This window comes from Melanerpes formicivorus, unplaced genomic scaffold (assembly GCF_026170545.1).
Source record: "Melanerpes formicivorus ecotype bairdi unplaced genomic scaffold, bMelFor1.0.p_v2 SCAF_53, whole genome shotgun sequence".
NCBI lineage: Eukaryota > Metazoa > Chordata > Aves > Piciformes > Picidae > Melanerpes > Melanerpes formicivorus.
In genome coordinates this window covers 861,384-888,077 of record NW_027142405.1, presented here as the reverse complement: position 1 = coordinate 888,077, position 26,694 = coordinate 861,384, and the positions used below count along the sequence as shown (strand labels likewise).

The 26,694-nt window shown below is 41.9% G+C and overlaps 2 protein-coding genes across 3 annotated transcripts in view; one reads left to right on the top strand and one right to left on the bottom strand.

Moving 5' to 3' along the window:
* ATXN1 (ataxin 1) overlaps positions 1 to 13,200 on the bottom strand; it is a 445,788-nt gene extending 432,588 nt beyond the window's left edge. Inside the window, exon 1 of the mRNA XM_068160811.1 lies at positions 13,185 to 13,200. The gene's annotated coding sequence lies outside the window, so the exon portion shown is untranslated. The remainder of the gene's footprint in view (positions 1 to 13,184) is intronic.
* Positions 13,201 to 20,455: 7,255 nt separating this feature from the next.
* CAP2 (cyclase associated actin cytoskeleton regulatory protein 2) overlaps positions 20,456 to 26,694 on the top strand; it is an 80,758-nt gene continuing 74,519 nt past the window's right edge. The window contains exons 1-2 of one of the 2 annotated variants that reach the window (XM_068160816.1): positions 20,456 to 20,689; positions 22,658 to 22,750. The gene's annotated coding sequence lies outside the window, so the exon portion shown is untranslated. The remainder of the gene's footprint in view (positions 20,690 to 22,657; positions 22,751 to 26,694) is intronic. The other variant, XM_068160815.1, reaches the window with a different exon arrangement.

Here is a 26,694-nt window from a genome sequence, read left to right as displayed (position 1 = left end):
ATGTGGAATCACTCACCCAATGGTGTCCCCACTCCTTACAACACTCTGGCAGACTGAAGCCTCTGGAGCTGGCAAGGGAAAGGCTCTATGTCTTTTTAACAAACATACTTTGGCATATGTGAATCTTTGGACTTCCATGATCAAAAATAAACTTTAGACACAGATTCCTGTTAACTGTGTTACAGTTTAGACACACACCTGGGGATTATTCTCATTCCTTCTTCTGCACTTGAAGAAGCGAGGAATGCTTTTATGTTGCATTTGCTTTGCAAAATTTGATCCCAAACCTGCTGGTTACAGGGAAATCTAATAGTCATCTAACTAAAGGTACTCCAAATGAAATTTCAAAATTATTGACCTCCCTTTTTTCCATATTTTGGCAAAAATAAAATGAAATCTGGCTATGGGAAGTATGTAAACGTTCTGGATTCCTAACTGGGTTTTCTATAAGCTCTATTTATCAATGTCACTTGAATAAACATGGTTAAAGGTTCAGAAAAGAACAATGATTTTTAAAGCCACCAAAAATCTTATCTGCATATCATCTACGTTTCTATCTGATTCACCCAGGGCTCTTTCTTTTTATTCAAGACCTTTTCTTATCCAGACAGAAGCTTAGATTTACCCACTGATGAGGGCTGGGTGAAGAACCTACTCTGCAACAGGTGCCCACTGTCTGCAGATAAGCCATGACAGAATGTGTTGGCATCCAGCACTTGCTTTGAAATAGGTCATGAACTCAGAAAATCCATTTATAAATGTCGCGCCAGGCACATGTTTGGAAGTGCCCAAGAAAGGAACCCTCATCTGCCTTTTCCTTTCTGAAACTCCTGGCACTGGGAGAGGAAAAAGGACTTCTGGATCTGCCTGCTCATTCTAAAATTGTTGGATGGAGAAAGGAATTGTATCCTGAGGCTTTGATAAACACTAAGAGGAACTTGCAATTTGAGTTTAAGAACCAATTTGGTCACTGCAGTGTTCAGAAGAGAGCATAAAATTGGCCAGATAAAGTACAGGAGAGGCTAGAGGAGAGGTTTTGAACAGAATTATGGATATTTTCATACTGACTGAAAACTATAACCTTCTCTAGGGGTCTAGCATCCTTCACCACAGCCAAATTAAATCACTGGAAGCTCTACAGATACCTGCAGAGAACTTTGGGTCGGGTCTTGTGGTCTTGTCTTCAGATTAGATGTTTTTAATAAAGTGGATTAAGAGATCTTTTCAAACACTCCTAAAGTCAGGACAGCCATGGCATCTTTACAGCACGTGAGACTGTTACTAGACCTGAGAACAAAAATCCTAGGTTCCTCCCCAGTTTGGTTTCTGGTGCTTGCAAAAAGCTTCTCTGATAAAAAACAAACACATTTGCAAGTTAGGTCATGAAATAAAGGAGAATCCAATTCCATAATAAACTAGGCCATCATCTAGCACATGCAATTCTCCATACCTGCCAAGTACTGTCAATACTCTAAACCAAATCCTATTAATAAGAAATGTTGTTATTTGGAATAGACTGAGCTGGGGTTGCCTAGTTCCAAAGAAACCAAATATGCTGACCATGACACAGCACTCTGAACTTTCCATATGAGATCACCAGATATCTTTGACAGTGAGAAATGAGAGGGGATTACATATTCAGTAATCAAAACACAGAATCACTTTCTATATCTAGGTTTGCATCAAGTTAAATGGCAAAAATTGGTTCAAGTATTTTCCCTCTTAAACAACAATGAATCATATGAGCACTATCTGATGAAGCCTAACTCCAGAATTTTACCAGTGCTGAATATCATAATCTAGTGCAAAGCAGAACTTGTTTCTAATAGAGAAGAGCTATTTACAAAGGCTTAACTTTAGGAAAATTAATCTCTTACTCTTGCTCCATGGCTAAGAGACACAGATCCTCTGAATTATGTCAGAATGAGCCTATTTCTGCTGCCTGTAAAAGGATGCAAGGGGGACTAGCTCACCCGTTGTAAAGCTCCCTCCTGTAGATCATTCACCCAGTTTTCTTCTGTGTGAAATATTTTCTGCTAAGACAGGGATTGCCTATCTCTGCCTCTCTGATTAAAAGTGACCTAAATCCTGAATATAGTTCACAGAGATAATCATAAATACAATATAGCAACACAATAAATTATGAATGCATTGCATCAACTGCAATGCTACTCTGCTGCTACCTCACAGAACAATCACTACCAGCTTGAAAGACATAACATTAACCATGAAACTAAAAAAAAGGGCAGTAAACAATAGTAGTGAGTGTAGCCTGTGCTTAGACAGAAGAGTTGAATCCACTGGAGGAAAATGTTCATGACATATTTCAACTAGTTTCCATTGCAGAAAAATCGAGATGGTTTTGTGACAATTTGTATTATCAAAATGTCTACTGGTAAAAGGGGCATGAAGAAAAAACTGTTTAAGAAGAAATGAAAACTGGCAGGAACATCTTCCACCATATTTGCCACTGCTTGAAACAAAATATTCTCCAGAAAAAAAAAAAAAAAAGTAAATCATTATACCAGAATTCTGTCAGTGTGTAGTCCATTTAGATGTTCTTTATGAGGGTGAATGGAGGTGCACAAGGACCTCTAAGTACTTGGAGAGAAGGACTATATTTTTGGTTTGGTTAATTTTCAGGTCTCATCTTCCAATAAACCTAGTGTCACCAAATCACAGAATGGTGGGGGTTCAACCACCCTGCTAATGCAGGTTCACCCAGAGAAGACTGCCCAGGATTGCAATGTCCAGGCAGGTCTTGAAAGTCTCCAGAGAAGCAAAGTCCACAACCTCTCTGGGCAGCCTGGTCCAGCGCTCCGACACCCTCCTTATGTTCAAGTGGAACTTCATGTGTTCCAGTTTGTGCCTGTTGCCCCTTGTTCTGTCACTAGGCAACATCAAAAAGAGTCTGATTCCATCCTCTTGTCCCCTGTCCTTTAGATACTGATAAGCATTGCTAAGGTCCTCTTTTGGTCTTCTCTTGTGTGGCTAAACAGCCGCAGGTCTCTCAGCCTTTCCTTGTCAGAGAGATGTTCCAGTCCCATAGTCATCTTTGTAGCCTTCCCCTGGACTCTCTCCAGGAGAGTTCTGAGAAGGCCAGAACTGGACACAGTACTCCAGATGTGGCCTCATTAGGGCAGAGTAGAGGGGGAAGAGAACCTGCTGGTCGCTCTTCTTCATGTCAGCATCTAGTTAATGGAAGTGACATAACATGGATGCTGTACTACACTTGTGTTACATGCAATACATATTTTGATGTAGCATTAACAAATGAACATTCGTTAATTCCACAAAAGTCACAGACTAGAAACTAAGAACAGATGTCACAGATTTGAATCCCTATCACTGAACACTAAGGTATGAAAGAATGGGAAGAATTAACCAAATATAGTAAACCATTTCACGTCATTGCACACTGAATTCACATATGCAGTGGAATACCAAGAACATGTGTAACACACATCCATATAATGCATGCAACATTCAACACAGATTTTTTTGCTTATTCGTTATCTTTTGAGACACTTGAATGTGTCCAGAGAAGGGCAATGAGGCTGGTGAGAGGTCTTGAGCACAAGCCCTATGAGGAGAGGCTGAGGGAGCTGGGGTTGTTTAGCCTGGAGAAGAGGAGGCTCAGGGGAGACCTTATTGCTCTCCACAACTACCTGAAAGGAAGCTGTAGACAGGTGGGGGTCTGTTCTCCCAGGCAATCATCACCAGAACAAGAGGACACAGTCTCAAGCTGCACCAGGGAAAGTTTAGGATTGAGGAGAGGAGAAAGTTCTTCACAGAGTTATTTGCCATTGGAATGGGCTGCCCAGGAAGGTGGTGGAGTCACTGTCCCTAGAGGTGTTCATAAAAGGATTGGACGCGGAACTTGAAGCCATGGTTTATTAGTCATGAGGTGTTGGGTGGTAGGTTGGACTTGAGGTCTTTTCCAACCTCATTGATTCTATGATTCTATGATTCTTTTTATCAACAATTTTTTTTAGTGTCAAGACCAAGTTGCCTGTTTGGACTTACAAACATCAATGAACACATTTGTCTAAAAGTCTCTTCTCCATAGCATTTTTCTCAGATGTTCTACAGTTTTGTTGCACAGTCTGTCAGTTCTGTTTGACCACTTTAGCTCACTGCAGTGTGAATATGTATGCACACATCTGTGCGTAGCTTGAGAGCCAGACAACATGTGGAATGACAAAATATGTTTGACAGGTAACTAACACAGGTGGGGTAGCCCAAAGCTGCAGACCTCAATGCCTCAGGCTGTACAGGAGTTTGAGATAAACTTAGTATCAGTGGGCCAGGTTTTCACAGAATCATAGACTTGTAGAATAGTTTGGGTTGAAAGGGACCTTCCAAGGTCTAAACAAACCTTTCTGAAGTGAGCAGGTACATATTTAACTAGATCACATTGTTTAGAGCCCCATCCAACCTGACCTGGAATGTTTCCAGGGGTGGGGAACCTGGCCCAATGCATGACCACCACAGTATCACAGTATCACAGTATAACTAAGGTTGGAAGAGACCTCGAGGATCATCGAGTCCAACCTATCAACACAGACCCCATGACTAGACCATGGCACCAAGTGCCACGTCCAATCCCCTCTTGAACGCCTCCAGGGACGGCGACTCCACCACCTCCCTGGGCAGCACATTCCAATGGCGAATGACTCACTCAGTGAAGAACGTTCTCCTCACCTCGAGTCTAAACCTCCCCTGGTGCAGCTTGAGACTGTGTCCCCTTGTTCTGGTACTGGTTGCCTGGGAGAAGAGACCAACCCCTTCCTGGCTACAACCACCCTTCAGGTAGTTGTAGAGGGCAATGAGGTCACCCCTGAGCCTCCTCTTCTCCAGGCTAAACAATCCCAGCTCCCTCAGCCTCTCCTCATAGGGCTTGTGCTCAAGGCCTCTCCCCAGCCTTGTTGCCCTTCTCTGGACACGTTCAAGTGTTTCGATGTCCTTCTTAAACTGAGGGGCCCAGAACTGGACACAGTACTCATGGTGCGGCTAATCAATGCAGAATACAGGGGCACAATGACCCCCCTGCTCCTGCTGGCCACCCTCACGATGAAGAAGTTCTTCCTTAGATCTGATCTAAATATTCCCTCTTTCAATTTAAAAGCATCATCCCTTGTTCCGTCCCTATACTCCCTGACAAAAAGTCATAGAATCATGGAAAGTCTTGGGCTGGGAGAGAGCTTTAAAGTTCTGTGCTTCTGTGGCTTTCACTGGGTTTGTCTTTTGACATTCTGTTGTGGCTGTTATTTGAAGGAAAAACCTGCTAGAAAAATGCACATTAAAAAGAGAGCAGATTTTCAAAGTTCTTTCAAAGTACTCAAGCTGGAATTATTGTGGTTTTAATGTCCACTTTACAAGACAGTAGATCAATACAAAATGTCTCTTCAGCCACTTCTCTTCAGAAAAAAGAAGGTAACAGGCTTTTTATGAATGAGCAGTCATAGCAAATCCAGAATGTTTGAAGTATGGCTTATATAAGAAGTTGTGAATGGGCATAAAAATTGTGGCATATAATGAAAATTATTGTTTAAAAGTTCCAGTTCTTGATAAAGTTGCACCAGAACGTCACAGATGATCAGAGATCATGCTACAAAATCCAGCATTCCCTGAATTACTGAAACACAGCAATTGTATAAATTAGAGCAGTACATTATGCATCTCTGTTTTGGACAGCATCACAAGTGTATGGTCAGTAGATACAACCCACAGTGAAAACCAAAAGTGTGCGTGGAGCTGGTAACGGGCAATCCAATTTCATCCCACACAACAGCAGCCAAAACAAACAGTGGTGCTGCCTAAGTCAAAATACCAAAAGACAGGAGTCTCACAAATTCAGATCTGTCACCCTTCTGAAACAGATGGAACTTGATGGGAAAAGTGTCACAAATCAACTGAAGAGCCAATTGTATCATAAAACCTGAGTGAGTTGAGCCAACTGACTCATAAAACAATTAAACAGCCAACTGACGTATATTTCACTGGGTCTTTTTTTACCATGCATGAGAAAAATCTGTCTTTCTTCACTGCATATGTAGTTACTGGTATGCAGGTTTGATGAGAAGCATGTAAAAAATTCTAGGTGACTGTATTTCAACACTGTGGAGATATCTGCCCACAGAACCTGCAGCACCGAGAGGTATCCCTGGGACTCTCAAGTACAAGTTATTGTTACAAAGCCCAGTTCAAAGTTCAACCACTGAGCTTTTCATCCACAGTATTTGTTCTGTGACTCACACAGGAATTTGACATACCTTACTCCGTACTAAGTGCTTTGATTGAGGTTTCTGAGATTAGTAAAAAATTAAGAGTGACATCTTCGACTCAGATCAGTCCAGGATTCACTGATCCCTGTCAGCACAACTTCACAGCTCCCACTTTCCAATGTCTTTGTCCAACATCTGAATTCTAGCTCCATTAGGGAGTCTGTGTGGGCATGACTGGACAATGATCTGACAATATTTGCTACAGAAGCCACTGTTGATTGGCACATATTTTTTGCTACAGTAGTCACATAAATAAAGTTTTAAACTATCAGCAGCATGCACATTCCTAGTTTCATATTGTATTTCAGTGCATGATAGCTGCATGAACACTGGGCCAGACATGCAGTGGCTATAAATCAGCAGATCTCTGCAGCTTTCTGTGCAGGTCTGGAGACCAGAAGAACTGAAAGTCTGACCTGCAACATGGAATAGGTAGAAATGACTACTCCAGGTAAGAGTTGACTTCCAAAACATTACCATAAATATTCACACAATTTTCTCCAAAGATACATTAGCTGTCTAATACTACCCAAAGACAGTTCTTGCCCTAAAGATGTACACCAATCTAAGATGCAAATGAACAGAGAGAAAGAAAAACAGGGTAAAATACAATACTGGAGAGATTTAATACAATAAAATCCTCAGCATTTGCAGTCTTTTCAGTACTACTGCCCATTTCTCACAAAGAGAGGTTTAAAGGAAGAGGATGAGAAGACTACATATTTGTTCTGGCCCAGATTTAATCTGCAGTTAAAAATAAAAAAGCCCCAAGCCACTTTCACAGCAAAACTGCCACCTGAAGCCACCTCCAACTGTCAAAACATTTCTGTGACTGTGTTTAAAGTAACTGGCGATGGCCTGCCCAGATTTTGTACCCAAAAAATGCTCCCCTAAAATAAAGGCAATGAAGTCCTGCTCCCCCTAAACTTTGAGAGAACAAAAGAAGCCACGAAAATGAGAGAGTGAGATGTGTACAGAACCAGATCCTGTGAATAAATCTAGAAAATCTGCAGTAAAATAGTAAAAAAAATCAAATTGGAGATAATGTAGAGGGAGCCACAGGATGAATTTTAAGCACTTCCAAAGCCAAGTTTACTTCCATTGTACTGAAATCACTCTCCCTGAGTATGAAACTCCATTCAACACACAAACTGTGCCTGAAACAACAACAAGCAGTAGCTTGGCTAAGTTTCCTAGCAGATCTGTGGATAAGACCACAAAGCATTAGTCTGCAGGGAACAGCAGTTGCCTTGGCAAGTCTCTCTGTGACATGCTGACCTTTTTTCAGAAAAGGTCACCATGGAGTCAGGTTCCTGAACTTCCCAGGGATTCTGCAGCTCTAAAGCTAGGGATCTTTTAGACTGTAACATCATGATAGCCTAAAGCAACATGAGCTAATAAGCCTTTTTGTTTAATTCCCACAAATTCTTTTCTGCAGTCAAGGAGCAATCAGGAGTGGTATCGGTTCCGTTCCTTGGTGATCAGCAACTGCAACCATCACTGAACATAAAACCAGCTGCACACAGGGGAAAGGTTGAAGGTTTCTGGGTTTATATGACGAGGTCTGATTTTTCTGTTCTGAGCACAATTCTGACAGTTTAGGCTACAGCACTATTGAGATGGCTATTTTTGTTGCATCCATGGGGGGGGGGAAGCCAGTGATTGATTTTTTTTCTCAATTATTTTTCAGTGAAACGAAAGCACAGCACACACCTCAGACCACAGGAATCAGGCTCTGAACCAGGGCAGATGGTAATAACTTGACCTGCCAAATAAACAGCACTTTGAGCAAGAAAATGCCAGACTGAAACAGGTTTAACACTGATACCAGATTAAATCTTAAATTAGGCATGCAAAGACTTTGGGTTTTTCAGGGTGGGGCTCACACGCGGAGTATCACAGAATAACTCAGCGAGTTGTAGATGTTATAAATCATCACTTTGTTATTCATTCCAAAGGAGAGAGAGCTGCACACACTGCTCAACTCTGTGATGATCCTTTAGGATGAAATTATTTTAAATTATCTAAAATTGCATTTATTTTCTATAGTTCATGTATCTTTGGGGTTTTTTGGTTTAGTTTGGTTTGGGTTTTGTGGGTTTTTTTGATATCATACTAGAGGGACATGGACAAGCTGGAGAGGTGGGCTCAGGTGAACCCCATGAAGTTCAAAAAAGTGCAAGGTTTTGTACCTGGGCTGGAACAATCTTTACTATCAATACAGACTGGAGGATGAGGAGTTAGAAAGCAGCCCTGTGGAAAAGGATTTGGGGGTGCTGATGGATGAGAAGCTGGACATGAGTAGGCAGTGTGCGCTTGCAACCCAGAAGGCCAATCACATCCTGGGCTGAATCAAAAGATGCACTGCCATCAGATCCAGAGAGTGAGAGTGATTCTACCACTTTGCTCTGGTGAGACCTCACCTGGAGTACTGTGTACAGGTCTGGAGCCCTCAATATAGGAAGGACATGGACCTGATGGAGAGGGTCCAGAGGAGGGCCACAAAAATGATCAGGGGGTTGGAAAATCTCTGCTATGAGGACAGGCTGAGGGAGCTGGAGTTTCAGCCTGGAGGAGAGGAGGCCCTGGGAAGACCTTCCAGTACCTGAAGGGGGCCTACAGGAAGGATAGGGAGAGACTGTTTAAAAGGACCTGGGGTGACAGGACAAGGGGCAATGGCTTTAAACTAGAGAAGAGCAAATTTAGATTGGATGTCAGGAAGAAATTCTTCACGATGAGGGTGGTAGAACACTAGAACAGGTTGCCCAGGGAGGTGGTTGAGGCCCCTTCCCTGAAGATATACAAGGTAAGATTCAACAAGGCCCTGGGCAACCTGATCTAGCTGGGGATGTCCCTGCTGACTGTGGGGAGGTTGGACTAGATGACCTTTGGAGGTCGCTTCTGGCCCAGACCATTCTATGATTCTATGGTATCAATGGTTTAAATAAGGCAAGAGAAACTGCATTAAAGGACCCCCTTGCTGAAAAGGAAAATAATTTGGGGGGAAAAAGTACATTTAGGAACAGATGGACAAGATGATCTCAAGCGGTCCCTTCCAACGTAAACAGTTCTGTGATTCCCTGATATTTATGTATTTATGTACATTATATGCTATATATAATATAACTTACAGTGTGTGTGTGTATATATATCCACATTCTGTAATTATTATACAGGATCTAGCTGATGTCTCTACTTACTGCAGGGGGATTATACCAGCTGACCTTTAATGGTGCTTTCCAACCAACAACTACCGTGTAGTTTATATCTTCTATATATCATGCAAAGAAAATTAAAGGGGTTATTTTCTTTAAATAGAACTACAAGATAAATAGATATAAGCAAAGAAAAATAGTAAGAGAGAGAAAAGGATATTTCTGTGTTCCTGACCTTGTAATTGAACAGCACACTCTCCAACTCAATGTCTTTAATGGCAACAGAGAAGTACTACTCTGACTATTACTATTGCAATTCCTGATACCAAATAGATCACTCATGCATAGACATACACATGACAAGCCAGTCCTAATATGATACTTGTTCCTTTGTTCTTTTCATTCTGCGTGCAATCACTGCTTTCCAGCTCTTCTGATGTTCATGAATGCAGCACAAGAAGGGCTGGAGGAGCATTTCTAGCATCCATCCAGCATCTATCTAGCATCTAGTTTTGAAAAACAGAGAATGTCAGTTCTTTTTGACCAGGTATTAACACCAGGCTGAATCCATCACTGGTGTAAAGAAACTGAGTAATCTTGCCCTATGCAGGTGGAGCGTGGGAGGTGAAATCCACAGCCAGTGAATGAGGTTGCCGAGCAAGACACATACTCCCCCACCCACATAGCAGCTGCTCCTGTCAATAGCTTCAACATATGAAGGAGACAAGCTGTCTTCAAAGGTGAGCTGACTCAGCTGCACAAAGGTTTAAGGACATGTCTACTGAGATGTTTACTAATTATTTGCTGAATTACAGCTATCTCCTATTAAACAAAGGTATCAAATCAGTTGACTTCTGCTGGAACAGCAGTAGACCCCTAAGGACGACCATCTGCTCTTTCAAATTAACTGCTAAACTTGTGTTGATTTCAATCATCCTTTAAACCTGAGGCTCTCTCTTAAATAAAATAGGACCAAAATCAGCAGGTGTTTCAATCAAAAAGGCTCCTGTATGAGCTTACATTGCTAAAAGCAGCCCCAGGACACATACAGATGCATACTGACACTGCCTATTGTCTGTTTAGCGTCTGTAGGAATCACAGAACCATAGGATGGCTTAGGTTGGAAGGGACCTTTAGAGACCATCTACTCCAACCTCCCTGCCATGACGCCTCTCAATGAGACTTGGTTGCTCAAGGCCTCATTCAACCTGACCTTAAACACCTGCAGGGAAGGGGCATCCACAACCTCTCTGGGCACCCTATTCCACAGTCCCACCACTCTCATACTGAAGAACTTCTTCCTAAGATCCAGTCTAAACCTACCCCTCCCCTCCCCCATCTCCTCTTCTCTCCTCTCCTCTCCGAACCTCTCCTCTCCGAACCTCTCCTCTCCGAACCTCTCCTCTCCGAACCTCTCCCATTATTCCTTGTCCTGTCACTAGGCACCACCCTCATCACCAACTCTTTAGATATTGATAAGCATTAATAAGAATTCCTCTCAGCCTCCTCCAGGCTGAACAGCCCCAGATCTCTCAACCTTTCATTGTATGTGAGACACTCCTGTCCCTTCATCACCTTTGTAGCCCTTCTTTGGACTCTCTTCAGTAGCTCCATGTCTCTCTTGAACTGGAGGAGCCCAGAACATGTACATGGGAGATCACAGAAATCACTCAATTGTGCTGAGACAAGCAAGCCCAGGCAAGGAAAACAGGTTTGGCTGATTACTACAGGCTCAATGAAGCTGGTGGCTAGAAGAGGCTGACATTTCAGGGTTGGTCAGCTCAGATACACACAACAATCTTTTATATTCTGTAGCAAAGACATGTGCCTTTAATACTGGTTTGACTTTGTAAATGCCTGCTTCATGGCAGTGCACAACTATTTTGTTATTACTATTTAATGTTTTATAAACCTCATAAGAAACACAGCTGTGAAACAACACAAGCTGCAATGCTTGAGTCTGTCTTACAGTGGAAAAATGAATTGAGGTCCAAGTCCAAAGACTTGGAGATAACTCAGATCAGCATCTGGGCAGATGACCTCCTATAGATTAGAAGGACAAGATGGAGCAGAAACTGGGATGCTGAAAGGTCTCTTGCTGAACCGATGTGTACATCCAGTACTCTAATGAAAGACCTCTCAAGTGCTTATGGGCCACAGATTCTCCATGAAGGTGCTTCTGGGTTTCCTTTGCATCTAAAATATTTGTATTTTAACTTAATAGGATGTGTAGGTTTAAACAATCCTGGATTAAAAGCTCTTTTATAAACTGCAATTGTATTTACTGTTGAATTTAAGTTGTACCCTAATCACTTCTGGTTTCCTTCAAATCCTACATATATAGTCAGCTACATTAGCTCAAGGCTTAAATACCAAATTTTCCTCATATTTCTCTCATGCTGCTTTTTTTCATGCTCTGTAATGTCAGCTATGTTAGTGGAAATCTATATACAGCCAATAGTGGTGGTTTCAAGGTAGTGATATAACTGGACTAGAAGCTAGACTGAAACTCTTATTTATACCAAGGCTTTATAAATTTTTAATGTTCATGGTCTAATTCATATACCAGCCTTAGAATGTTGCTTTCCTTTCTTGTCCTTTATGAAGATTCATGAATGGCACATTTGATGGGGGAATAAAAGAGATCTCCAAGATAATTATTCAGGAGAGCAAACGATATTCTTCTCTAAAGAAAGTGATAGCTTTTAGAAATACAGTGCAGTATATACAGAGCATGTAAAAATACAGGAAAGCAAGAAAATACTTATAGAAACAACTAGTTTTAAAACAGCAAGATTATTTCTGATACCTAAATAATTGGTCAACATTGACTCGAGTGAAACATTAATCCAGAATGTAGGGCGAAGTGCCGACCCTGTCAGTCAGTGACAAAACACCGACCTGAGGGGAACCAGGATTTCACCCCATCAGTGTGAAATATTTACAGTTCCTTCCAATCATAGAATCATAGAACTGTTTTGATTGGAAAAAAACTTTCAGATCATTGAGTCCAACCACTAGCTAACTCTACCAAGTCTGGTGCTAAACTGTCTCCCTCGGCACCCCAGTTATTCTAAATACCTCTAGGAATGGGGATTCAACCACCTCCGTGAGGAGCCTGTTCCAGTGTTTAACAATCCTTTCAATGAAGAAATTTCCTCTAATATCCAACCTAACTTTTTCTGCTGGTGCAATTACTTTCAGGCACTACATATAAATATAGTTTATTCCTTTTCTTTACTCCTCCTTCCTTTTTGGGAAAAAAAATAGAAAGACACAAAGATAATCTGGCTACATGGACCAGATGATCATTGTAGGTCCCTTCCAACTTGTCTTTACCATTCCATGCCACTCTATTCCATACCATTCTATTCTACTTCAGTATTTGGCTTAACTTATCCTATTTTTTTCTCTTTCTACCCACACAGTTCTTCTAAAAGAATGAACCCTTCTTTACTCAACATAGGAAATCCTTCTGCCACAGCTGCATAGGAAATACATGTACTGAGATGGACAGATTTCAGAAAAGAGGACTGGTCTTAAAAAGCTCTCCAAATACTGCAAAATGAAAAGGTGTCACTCCATTTGCCATGGAGAACACAAAGGGTAGAGCAAATGAGTGTGCTAGGCTCTATGCTGCTGTGCCTAGTAAGCTCCTTGTACCTAATCTAGACAGTCATCATCTGTAAAATAATAATTTATGCTGGCAAAACTGCATATTAATACGAGTAAAGTACTGTACCTAAGGATTTTTTGCCAGGAGTTTCATTTTGCAGGAGGATATAAAACTGAGACATCTTCACTCTTCAAGTCCTCCGTTGAAGAAGCAGAAGAAAGCTGACTGTGCTGCTGCCCCTGGCATTGAGGTTCTGTAATGGAAAAGCATAAATTGCCTCAGCATCTTTCAAGAACTAAGTAAAATATTTCAGACTCAAAAAAAAAAAGCTGTGGTCTCTGGCCCCCTACTCTGTATTAGAGTAGTAAGTGTGTTTACAGAAGACAGCTGTCAGTACCTAAATAGGTCCTTACAGGATGAGCCTAAGCATTGTCAATGTGGCGAGGTAAATGTCTTTATTTTCTGCCTGAGTGAACAGATCTAACAGGGCCTGAGTGCTTATCTCACTTTCCCCTCACCCATCCAGCACAAAGGAACTTGGAGATGGACAAAACCAGCAAGATATAGCAGTGGCAGAAGCAGGGCGGGGGGGGTGTTTGGAAATGTCACCCAGTAGCTAATTAAGTGTTGTGAAAGAACAGAGGAATTCTGTCTCCAAGGGGGTTTCTTTGACTTACTTGGTCTGCACTAACTGCGATTAGGGTTATGCTACTTATGAACTGCCTGAATAGAGGCACAACGCAGTTAAGTGCTTGGAACAACAGGACATATATAACTGTCAGAACACACATTGCTTATCTGCCCACATTGCTAGTGGATTATATCCTACAAAGGGTTCTCTGTAAAAAATTACATCACCAGGTTATCAGTTCATGTGATTTTATCACAAATTATGCACTTTCCCCCCCATAAAATTTACATAATTTTGTAGAATCTGGTGACTGTGTAATTATTTCAAACAAAAATTAAGTTTCTAGCCCAGTGGGTTACATGCTAAATCTTGCATTCATTACTTGATTACTCCCCAACGTGGCAAAAATAGCAACAAAAAGAGTCTAAAGTAGTTGCAGCTTTTTAGAAGAAAAAAAAACCCCAATCATGCTTTCTGTGTGTCTGGGTTTTCAGTACTTCTGCCGCTCCAGCTGTAAGGGCTTTCCTAGGCAACAAGAACATTGATCTCAGGGAACCATCAGTAAGTCATCACAGGAGGAATTTTAGAGCTGGCTCTATGCTTTTTACCTCTAGGGGCTGAGGAAGAATATTTGCACTCTGGATTTACTAAGAAAGAAAACAAAAAAAGTAAACCATAGCAGAACCTCCTCAGCAATAAGCAGAAGTGGCTCTTCCTGAACATAAGATGAAGAGATTTTATGGAATAACTACGGCTGGAAAAAACCTTTAAGACCATAAAGTTCAACCACTATCTAACTCTGTCAGGGCCACTAGCACACCATAGCCTTGAGCACCATGTCTAGAGGGCTTTTAAATACATCCAGGGTTGGCAATTCAACCACAACCCTGGGCAGCCTGTTCCAGTCTTTGAGAGCCCCTTCAGTGTAGAAGCTTTTTCTAATGTCAAACCTATACCTCCACTGGCATAATTTGATGCCGCTTCCTCTTGTCCCATCAATTGTGACTTGTGAGAAGAGATAAACATCCACAACTCCTTTCAGGTAGTTGTAGAGAGTGATAAGGTCTCACTCCCTCAGCCTCCTTTTCTTCAAACAACCCTAGTTCCCTCAGCTTCTCCTCATAGGACACAGTCTCCAGACCCCTCATCAGCTTCATTGCCCATCTCCAGACAAGCTCCAGCACCTCAATGTCCTTCTTGTAGCATGGGCCCCAAAACTGAAGGTGAGGTGTGGCCTCCCCAGTGCTGAGGACAGTGGGACAATCACTCCCTTGGTCTTGCTGGTCACATGATTCCTGATCCAGGAATACTATGACAAGATAAAGAGCACAGACTTGTAATCAGCTGCAGTTATCCTAAGACGCTTCACAGCTCACATGTGGAGCTACGACAGTAGCCAGCACCACAGTAAAGATATCCTGATACTCTGTCAAAGCAGAACTGTGTATTCCCCTACAGAGCTTGAAGTAGTACCTCACTTTGTTTAGTGGTATCAGTGTATAGCTAGAAGACACTGATGGTCTCCTAATGGACCCCCTGCACCCTAGACTGAATGAAAGATGAAAATAGAAATAAGAAGCTCAAAGATAAATGCTAACAATTAGAAAATTAACACTGACCATTGAGTAAGACCTCATAATTCCTTTTGACAACTGCTTCCACTGTTTCATACACAGCAAAAGAGTACTTTCAGGTGACATGATAACCCTGCACTCACACACTTGAAAGTTATACTTTCCCTCCTTTCTCGCTAAAAGTTCCTTGCAAATTTCTGCCTGTAATTAAATGAAAAGCATTAAACTTCGGTAGAAATTCATATCAAACCCTGGTACTGTATAAACCAGAATTTTTGTCAAAAAATGCACCACAGGCCCTTATCTCATGACAAAGAAAACAGATAAGGCAAGAGAACTACTCAGCATAACCAAAGACCAAGCCTACAATATTCACTGAGCACCTTTCCCAAAAGAACAGCTCCACAGAACTGAATTAAACCAGGAAACTACCATTAGTAGAAGTCATCAGGAGGATTAGTATTTGTGAGATCAGGACATTTTCCCTTTGGATTCAGCAAAGCCCTTAACCATATACTGAATTATAAACAAGTGAGTAATTCCATCCCTATGTGACAAGCTGCTTAAATACAGCTGGAATGCCTAAGTGCTCTGCTACATGGGGATGCCATTACTTGCATACTTAATGATAAGCACACACTTATTATTTAACTTTTCATGTTGCCATGCCTAAAGAGGAGCATACAACTAATTAATGTACAATTATGAACTGACAGTCCACACCCTCAGAGCTTACTGCATAAAAGAGACTACAAAGGAGGGATCAAAAGGCAGCAGAGTGGCATTTATGAGACTAAATGTAATTTAAATCTGCATTAATCACATTTTATAGGTGATCAGATTGATGACAGATTCAGCTGTATTTCATGCTGCTTTGAAAGGGGAGAAACAATCCACTTTTTTGGGCAGACTCTTCCTTTTTTTTTTTCCCTGTCTCTTTTGACATGTGATCTGTACAAGATACCCACAAAGTGCACTTCACAGATGCATTTAGTTAATTAGCTATATGCTGGTTTTCAAACTCTGGAGGCTAAACAGCAGATATGGTAAGCAAGAGGAATCTTCACATGTTCTGAATGCACTCCGATATTGCTTAAGCAGATCTAGCAGGTCACACTCCCCAAGATTTTCACGGGATATTCCAATTTCATAGAATCACAGAATCATTTTGTTTGGGAAAGACTTTAAGATCATGAAGTCCAACCATTATGTAAATACACAGAATACATATAGAATACATAGAATAAACCAGGTTGGAAGAGACCTTCGAGATCATCACGTCCAACCCATCAACCAATCCAACCCACCTAAACAACTAACCCATGGCACCAAGCACCCCATCAAGTCTCCTCCTGAACACCTCCAACGATGGTGACTCCACCACCTCCTTGGGCAGCCCATTCCAATGGGCAATCACTCTCTCTGTATAGAACTTCTTCCTAACATCCAACCTAAACCTGCCCTGGCACAGCCTGAGACTGTGTCCTCTTGTTCTGGTACTGGGTGCCTGGGAGAAGAGACCAACATCCGCCTATCTACAACCTCTACAATCTACCAAGCCAGGTGATAAACCATGTCCCATAGCACCACATCTGTGTGTCTTTCAAACACTTCTGTTTAAAGCTGGTTTATTTTAATGTCAATAAATGCTTGTGCAATTTTAGTTCATGTTATACTTTCCACCTAGACTTCATGCATTAAAGGAAATGAGTGGCGATATTTGTGGGTTTCTGCAAACTGATCTATGAATCATTTAGAAGCAACCATAAAAAGGAAAATTTCACATTTGTATACATTGAAAGTCCTTTTTCAACAAATACTGGGAAGGGGAATCCTGAATATTTTCAACAGTTTAATTCTGTGAAAGAAAAAATTGTATGCACATAAAAGATGCACCAGAGTAATTCCTTCTAAGTAGGTTACACTGCCATCATTCTACAGAGCTTTTGATCGCCTGTCTTAGCAACCTCCGATGTGCACTTTGGGATCCCTACACAATTTTAGAAATACATTCTGCTATAAAAGGGAATAAAACATGGCAGCCTTGGCACAGATTGTCTGCAGCAGCAAAGGCAGAAAGTAAAATGGGAAAAAAAAATAATTCAGAAGTTGTGATGTTTCGTAAACTATTGCATTTTAATTGTGCAACATCCCACAAGAGGGCTGTTAGTGTGCTTCCTGGAGAAGAAAAGCTCTTCATCATTTCAGGAGGACTATAGCATAGATTAGAATTCTAAGGGAGTTTGAACATTTTGATCCTGAAGGAGGTGATCCTGTCCCCACTAAACAAACTGTACAAATAAAAACTTCTAATGCTGAAATAACTGCTATCAATGTACTTGCTGCATATAACTTTAAGCCAATACATGAATGTATTGTTAGACTGAGGACAAAGTACTCAGGTCCAGTTAGAATAAACCTTTATTAGAATAAACCAAACCAGGTTGGAAGAGACCTTCAAGATCATCGTGTCCAACCCATCAACCAATCCAACCCACCTAATCAACTAACCCATGGCAAACTCCCCAAACTCCGATCTCCGATCTCCAACCTCAAACTCCAAACTCATCCCCAAACTCCGATCTTCCAGTCATTCCTTGCTCAGAATCACAGAATGGTGGGGGTTGGAAGTAACCTCTGGAGATCATACAGTCCAACCCCTCCTGCTAAAGCAGGTTCACCTAGATCAGGCTGCACAGAATCCTGTCTAGGTGGTTTTTGAAAGTTTCCAGAGATGGATATTCCACAAGCTCTCTGGCAAGGCAGAGCCAGTTTTTCTTCCTGTTCAGGTAGAACTTCCTGTTGTCTATTTTGTGCCCATTGCCCTGTGTTCTATTTTGTGCCCTTTCCTTAATGTTTTGCTTAATGACATTGCCAAATATTTTCAAAGCATATGTTTTATTGCTGTCCAAGCTTTCTTTTTCCTTTATGTCATCATATAGTCAGTATTTTCACACACACAGTATTTTGCAGAGTCCAAAATTTGCACACCTCTCATTCCTTTCTTCTCTTCACAGAGCTGTTGCTTGGCCTGAGTTAGTAACTACACATTTCTTTAAAGAACTGTCTTTTAAGATTACTTTTTATATAGAAACTGTAAGGCTCTTTAATATCCTATAGCTTCGCTTGCCACCGAGTTTCCTCTCTATTATGAAGTCACATTACGATTACTGTATTTCCCTTTTTTCCCTGACTATATTTAGTACATACTTTTGTTTCCTTTACCTTAGTCTTAGTTTGACAACATTCTCCTGGGGGAGACAAAAAAGAACTTGTTTGTTTTCTGAAGGAAGCACTAGAAGACAGGCAGGAAGATGTGTTACAGGTAACTTGTTTTAGATATGTATGGCATCCACTGGTTTGGTAGCCTCAGAAACCTTCCCATGGAAAAAAAAATTCCCAATCATTTCCCCCTTTTTTTTCCCATGCCTGTGATGTAAAGGGATGATATGGAGTGCTGGACTGTGCTCTTGTAATAAGAGCTTGCAAAACTTTGATTACACTCTTCTCAAATTAAATTGACATTCTACAGCAATTCCATTGTATTTATCATCCTAAACTTTCCACTTACAGTATAACTAAGGTTGGAAATGACCTCGAGGATCATCAAGTCCAACCTATCAACACAGACCCCATGACTAGACCATGGACACTGCACAAGTGTTAGGAACTTTTTATTTTTTTATATTGTATAGGATATGGATCTTGAGCTTTTAATCAAAGGGTCCATATTCCATAGCAGTAAATGTAGTACTTTCACAGTTTCTTAATGGTTTTGGCTTTTCTTTCAGAATGAGCTCTCTTGGGCTTGTTTCTTGCTTTGCTTTAGCAGTTTGTTTTCTGTGCATTTTTGCCATGAGGTCTTTGATTCCATACTGCCTTTTACTCTTTTGAAAAGCCTGGTAAGACTCTCTGGTTTAAAACCAATACTATTCTGTTGATTTCATCGGGTTGTTTATACATGCCAAGGAGAAGTAATTCTTTCCATTGTGTACAGGAAGCTGCAGCACTTTTTCTGCAGTTTCTGATGTTACTTACATTGTCTGCACTGGCAACTTTGGACCCCAGGCTGATGCTTGCAGTCAGCTTGCTTTTTGCTTAATGCTGTCCTTAGGCTTGTGAGGTCATGAGCTGTTTTCCTGTTAAAATATGACTTTCCTTATCCCCCATTTAACTGCTGCACAATCAGATTCTTTGTTCCATATTTTGTAATGTTGAGAGATGGACCATCAGAAATTAAATACAACATCTTCTAAAATAAGCTATGTATTTGATAGGGAAAAGTACTACTCATTTTCTCACAACCACATGTTTGACTTGAAAAATACAGAATAACAGAATTTGGGGGATTGGAAGGGACTTTAAAGATTGAGTTCCAACCCCCACGCCATGGGCAGGGACATGTTCCAGTAGACCAGGCTGCTCAGTATATTTGGTCTTTTTTGTTATCACTAACTAATGAATTATTTTTCCACTCAAGACCAAACTGTTCCTTGAAAGGCTGTGAATTCATGGTCTTCTCCCAAGACTTCTGTGGAGAAAGCCAGCTTATGTGATACTTGGAGGGGAAGCAGATTTCATGTGGACGATCAGATGTCCCTTGGCACCACATTCGCACAAGCACTGTGTAATTGCAAAATGCACGTGCTCCATTTGGCCAGTGGTACAGGCTACTGGGAAGCCCACAGAGCCTGACAAACAAGGCCAAGAAGTTTCCCTACTGGGGGAAGTCCTGGTTTTGTGTCCATGCTAAATGATGGCAGTAGCCCCACTATGGGCCCAGCTATAGTAGTGCTCAGGCTGGTACAGTTTAGTCCACCTGGAACAGACAGTGAATTTTCTCAGTGTATATGAGGCTGCCCACAGCCTCCCCTGTCATTTGAGGGGTCTGTCAGTTTCACCCTGACTCAGCTCTCCCTTCCCTGTGTGAATCTGGCCTGTGTGGCATAGGGCGCTCACTTCACACTCACCTGTGCCTCATGGGCAGGGGAGGCCACTATACCATTGACGGGAGATGATCCTTCCCTGAGTGCCTGCGCTCTCCCTGCTCCTCCGTGATGCTCCACCACTGCCATTTTCCTTTCAGGCTCTGAGCCGCCGCACCGCCACAGAGAAATACCTCTCCCTCTCTCTCCATTTTCACACTCCACCCACTTTTTGCTTTCTTTCTCCATCTCTGCCACCGTCTCTTTCTGGACTTGTCTTTATTTGGCACTCCCGGAAGCTGCCGGGCATTTCTCTCCCTGCCTGCCCGGGCAGCTGATGTGACTGACTGACACCGGCTCCCGCTGAGGAGGAGGAGGAGAAGAAGAAGGAGGAGGAGGGAGAACAGCGCCGAGGCGAGGGAGGGGGGAGCGAGTGACCGGCCACGGATTTTCATTGCAGAGAGGAGGGGAAAAAAAAGGCTACAGGGGTCATCAAAACAGGTAACTCAAGAGCAGGCAGCGGCGGGAGGGGCGGGATGCGGGGAGCGGCCTGACCTGCCCCGGCCCCGTAAAGGCTGGGGCGGGCCCGGCCCGGCGCGGACGGGGCTGCGGGTGCCCTCTCGCCGGCGGTGGCGTGGAGGGGCCAGGCCGCAGCGGCGGCAGCAGCAGCAGCGGCAGCAGCAGCAGCAGCCGCAGCAGCAGCCGCGGACATCTTGAGGAGGGGGTATCATGATGAGGGGACGTCTCGGAGCTCGGGCCGGGGCTGCGGGACGGCGGCGCGGAGCGGGCAGTGCCCTGGGCGCTATCTGGGTCAGGGCCCCACGGGCGCGCCGTGCTGCCGGCCCGGGCTCTGCTCAGCCTCTCGGCTCCTCCTGTCACCTGCGCCGGGCTGCGCGCGGAACGCCTTCCCCAGCCCCGCGGGTGACAAGTGCAAGAAGCTGAGGCAGGGAGTAATAGAAGAGCGGGGAACCCGAGCGAAATACCACAGCAGATGAGGGATCCTCTTTGGGGCTGAATGCGGACCTCCTCCGCCAAGGTCCTGGTCAGCGCCAGCCAGCAGCCGTGAGGGACTCCCGGGGGTGCTTTCAGCCATGCTCCAGCCCCCTCCCTGGATCCCAGCAGCTCAGCTTTCCGACAGGTTATTAAAAATGCCCTCCACTCGTTTATGCAGACCTGCCTCTGTCAAGCGATGACGATCTTGAACTCTCCTAATCAGCGTAAAACGATCTAATTTTGAGAGAGGCAACTGCGCTGGTGGGGAGCTGGGCTGTCAGGCCTTGGGTCCTCCCTTGCCTGTAGCCAGAGGTAGGTGTGTGGTGAGGAAGAACTGAACAGCCTTCAGGTTTAGCTCAGAGTAAAGGGTTAAACAGCATCCTAGGGTGACAGATCCAAGGATGGAATATATACCTTTACACAAAAATACATAAGGAATTCTTCAAAGAGAAGATGATGCTAAGAAGGGCAGGAGGAAGGCAGAAATGACGAGCTGTGAAACTGAGAGGCTGCATTTTTCAATAACTAGACATCTGAAAGGAAAAATCCCCCCAGAGACACAGCTAGCACAAAGCTGAGAACTTGTCATGACCTCACCTAAAAATGTGAAAATCTGTCCTTTGCTTCTGGGATTGCTGTAGAACTGTATCATTGCATTACAAGATCAACAGTGAGGATTTTTATGAAGTAAAATTCAGATACCATAACACATAGGGGCAGTCTTAAAAATTAAGACTATCTGTTGGGAAGGAAGTTTTCCTTACTTGCATTTACCTAAATACAGTTGTTTTCCAGTGATGGAAAATGCTTTCAGAAAAAAAAATCTATATGGGCCAGTCCATTAGGAAATAGTTGGAAGAAGTCTATTTAGTAGTGGGGCTGTGTGAAATCAATAGTACACATTTAAATTGTTCTAAGCCAGGCAAAAGAGGCAATGGTTCATGGACTATTATGTTTAATTGTTCTGTGATGCTGCACCCAGGCAATTAATCCTACTTCAGAAATGTAACTTTAGAAACCTTTGGAATAGCAAAGTGGTAGAATTGAAACTCAGAGTAAACTTGAACTCAGTACAGTATTCTCAAAGCAGGCCTTCTAAGATACTCCTGTGAGTTGGATATCCTAGTTTAATGCAATTTTTATCCTAGCATTTTAAAAAATTACTATGCAAAGATAAACTTTTTTTCTGATTCTATACCTTTTCAACACAAGAGTTTCATAACACTGATTCTATTTTGAGCAAGTTTGCACAAGAACAAAGGCAAAGGCAACCCACCTTCTGTAGTATAGCCAGGCACATACAACAATATGGCCCTTTTTGGTCTTTGGCATAATAAAAATGCTAGTCTTCAAAATATTCTTATGATTCATTTGTCTCTTCCTCCTTGAATGCTACTCAACTCCAAATGTCATGAATAAAAAAGATTTTCTCAATTAAATAAATATTAAGAGGATGTGCATTATTTACTATTACAGCAGAATCAACCTATGACATGTTTTGATTATTGTCAGCTATGCCACAAACTTCAGTGGAGATAACAGCTTCGTGACATGCCATAAGGAGCAAAGGTACTAAGATTGCATGTATTAACCCCCCCTCTCATAATTAGATTTTCTAATCCCAGTGTATAATTTTTATTCACCAGGTAAAATACATTGTAGAGCCCAAATTAGTGAAAAAAAAACCCAAACCAAACATTGAAGATCCTTCAGGACTAAAATTCATGGGAATGTGAATTAGCAGGTATTGGAAAAGCAGCAGAGTACAGCAAGGAGGTCTGGAAACTAGATGGATTGTGTTCAGTTCTCAGCCTTGCAACTAATCTGGAACAAGTCAGATAATCTCTCCATGTTTCATTCTGGGGCCTGTCAGTGACTTATGTTTGCAAGTGGTTTGAACTTCAGAGAGAAAAATTATGAACTGCTGAATGTGTTAAGGAAATAGTCTTTGTGGTTCTGCACCAGTTTGAAGATCATGTGCAACAGCAGCAAACACAGTAGTTGCAGTTGCTGCCTACCACATGAAAGACAACATGATTATCATGCTTACTGGGGCAAGAACAAAGAAACATCTATGATAAATGAGGTATAAATTACTGCAGTTATTCAGACAGCTATTATGAACTGGTTAAAACATTTTGCTTGATGAAGCACCTTTAATATATATAAATAAACTCCCTTCTCTAAAATGTTAAGTTAATCTTTTGCAAGAGGAGGAGCAATTGGGAAACTGTAATTTTCCTGAAGTACAGAGCCAGCTCCAGTTGCTTGGATAAAAATGAGCATTTTTGACAGGTACAGTTTATTGACTTTTTCAAATAAGAAATTCTTTGAACTCTAAAGGCTCATTTACCCACTGCTAGAACTATACCAGAATATCAACATCTTTACTAAGCAGTGTATGTTTACAGGACAGAAGCACACATAAGCACAGCTACATCTATGGCAGGTGTTCTGCTGATTGAGCTGCTTCAGAAGGGTTATGTGTTTGGGGGCTTCTTAAACCCTGTGATCTCTGTCACCATGTTAGCAAGACTTTATGGCATGGACACTGCCTTAGTCCATACAGATACTGGCTGTTTTCTTTGTTTCATTGTGTCTGTGAGATATTCTGCCTGTCAAATTTCAGGGTCTTTTTGTTACTAAGGTCGGTCCCATTGCGACTACTTTCTTGAGTGTATGCTAATGGGAATTGCTCTCTCTGACACACAATATTTCAGAGAATAGCAGACTAAGGAAATTGCTTGTAGAATCCAAAACACCAGTAGTGGTATGCTGGGAATCAAAGGCTTAATGCTTTTATGACATGTATTACAAAAAACAGGTAAGTGCTCAATTACATAACTGAATAGTGTTGTGTATTTCCAAGGAGACATGCTCAGATCCTGGGCATTAAAGTTACGCTTTGTATTAGTTTAATTAGTTTAATTAATTCCTTTTGGAATGAATGCAAAGAATGATTTACATTTCCATGTGTAACCTGTCATTGTTTAGAGAGAAGAAGCAGCAGAATAATTCACCTAACAGCTCTGGGTCCTCTAAAGCAACCACTGTAGAAAAGGCTGGCTTTACAAGCAACTAGGATAGGTCCAGTTTGATACTTAGAGGTTTCACAGTACTTCACACTAAAGCAGATAAACAGCCTTATGCCTCAGATCTCCTAAATGAGCAAAGTTGCATGGACTGTCATTAAAACTCAGTAGTATTTACCTGTAAGTAGCAACCAGGTTATAGCAGGAAATAGAAAGGTCAGTTTTAGTAGCAGGTGGCCCATTTCATACTGAATCATAAGCAAAGGCACAACTCATTGCAGTGCTACTGATATTGCAGAATCAGTGGGCTGAGTTTTAGAATGGGAGATGGGTGAGGCCTTGAGTTGTGATCAGTAAATGTCACAAGTGAGCTGCAGAGGAAAGGGAATACTCAAATGGCAAAAAGTTTGCTTCAGCCTTCCTGGCTGCTGCCATGCTGGGAAGAAGTGCCACAGGCTGTAGGCAGAATGGCACAGCCATGATGAGCCTGAGACTGTAAGGCACAGTGTTGAGATCATAATGGCAGCAGGATGTCTTGGTAGGAGCAGGAAAGCTAGATAACTTGTCTGAAATCAAGCCAAACTATTCTGGCTTGGGCATAATATGGATATGCATGAGAAGAAGGGTGTGGAAGTATTGTGAAAGGCCACCTTCACAGCAGACAAAACCGTTATTCACCTCGGTACTGAGTAACTCCAGTCTCCTCTTTCTGCAGAAGCTGTTCCATAGTTTGAGTTTTTAGAACATGAAAACAGTATCTGCTTAGTTTCAAGTGTCCTCCTTTGCTCCTCTCCCTTCACATCCCACTCCATATGGGTTTGTACTTTGTGGAGCTTGCCCTTGCAGAAAGTGCAAATTCATTTTGGTTGTAAGCATAGCATAAAGACTCTTACTGCTCAGTTATTACGAACTGAATTGAATCACTAAACTACTTCTGTACTAAAATCAATGCCTACATGCGGTATTTTCTTGGTTCAGTGAGGCAGCCTGCTTATGTACAGTAATTGGACTTGTGACAGGTAATTAAATGGCTTGTAAGGCCTTTAGGATGCTTGATTACATGAAGAGTACCACACTATTACATAGTAAATGAGGTGGCTAACAACATTGGGTGTCTGTTGATTGGAGAGATACTAAAACTCTTACACTTCATTGGAGGGGGAGAAGAAAACAAAACCAAGACAAAAGACTATGAGGAGTGGTGACATAAAAAGGGAGCATGAAAAGAATAGGAGAATGTACTTAGAAACTGGGTTGCCTTGGTTATTTTAAGTCAATCATGCTTACACAGACTGTCAAGTCTTGACTGTTTCAGTATATCATTAAATAATGAGCTCGTTCTTTGTGATCACAAAATTGATAAGACAGGCAAAATTATTCAGCGAGGGATAGGAGCTCTCCACAGAACTTACATATAATTAGGAAGCAAGCTGATATTTCAAGAGATACTAAGCACATACATGGACATATTTTAAAGAATCCATATGAAATTATCAGAGGCTTAAGCACAGTCCATGCTGTTATTACACTGACTTGTACACACACAGCTTGATTTGTGCCCTTGCTCACCCATAATTATGGGACTAAACTGGGATGTGATAAGAGATCTAAAATGCTTCGACACTCTTAGGGGCACTTGTCAAAACAGAGATTGCTTTACCAATCAGGTTTGTAATTTTTTTTTCAATAGGGGGATACAGAAATGCCCCCTGTTCCTTTCCTGCATGGTTTTGTAGACAGCAGCCTCATCACTGGGAGAGGGAAAGAAGCAGAGAAGAGCCAGAAAGCAAAGACAAAAGTGTGCTTTGTGGTACCAACAGCGTAAAGCCAGACAAAGGCAGAAACATAGGTTAAGTGGAAAAGGTTCAATATGAACCTGCTTTTTCCTCTTCCACACAAAAATCTTTTTGGCTTAGGAAAAAGTAACCCTTTAAAAATACAGAGGTTATGCCACAGACAGAAAATCCACAGCCAAGGCAGTTTATCTAGCACATTTATGCACATTCATAGCATATCAGTGGTTTTAACACATACTGAGCTACAGACAGAAGTATTTTATGGTGAATATAATAGAGCTAGCCAAGACTTCAAACCAATATCAGTTATAAAAGCACAGCTACAAAAGCACAAGTCACACAGACATTTTTGTCCTTTCGCTCTTCCAGGTATAACATTTGTCCATTTTGACAAACAGACAGTTGTCAGAATTCTAGTGGTTACATACACAAGACTGTATCTTTTCCTTGGACAAGAGGTATTTTTCTCTACATATTTAAAAAAGCATTGCTTATGAAGAAAGGGCAGAACAAGAAAAGAAAGTCGCCAAAGGCTCTGATTTGAACTCTGGATCATTCTTCTCACACAGTGCTTTTCTGAGAGGTTTAATCCAACTTGACATCAGTCTGGCAAGCCTCTGTTTACATTCCTCCCATACAGCTAATGGGAAACAAGACACAAACCATACAAGGCCATGTTTCTGTC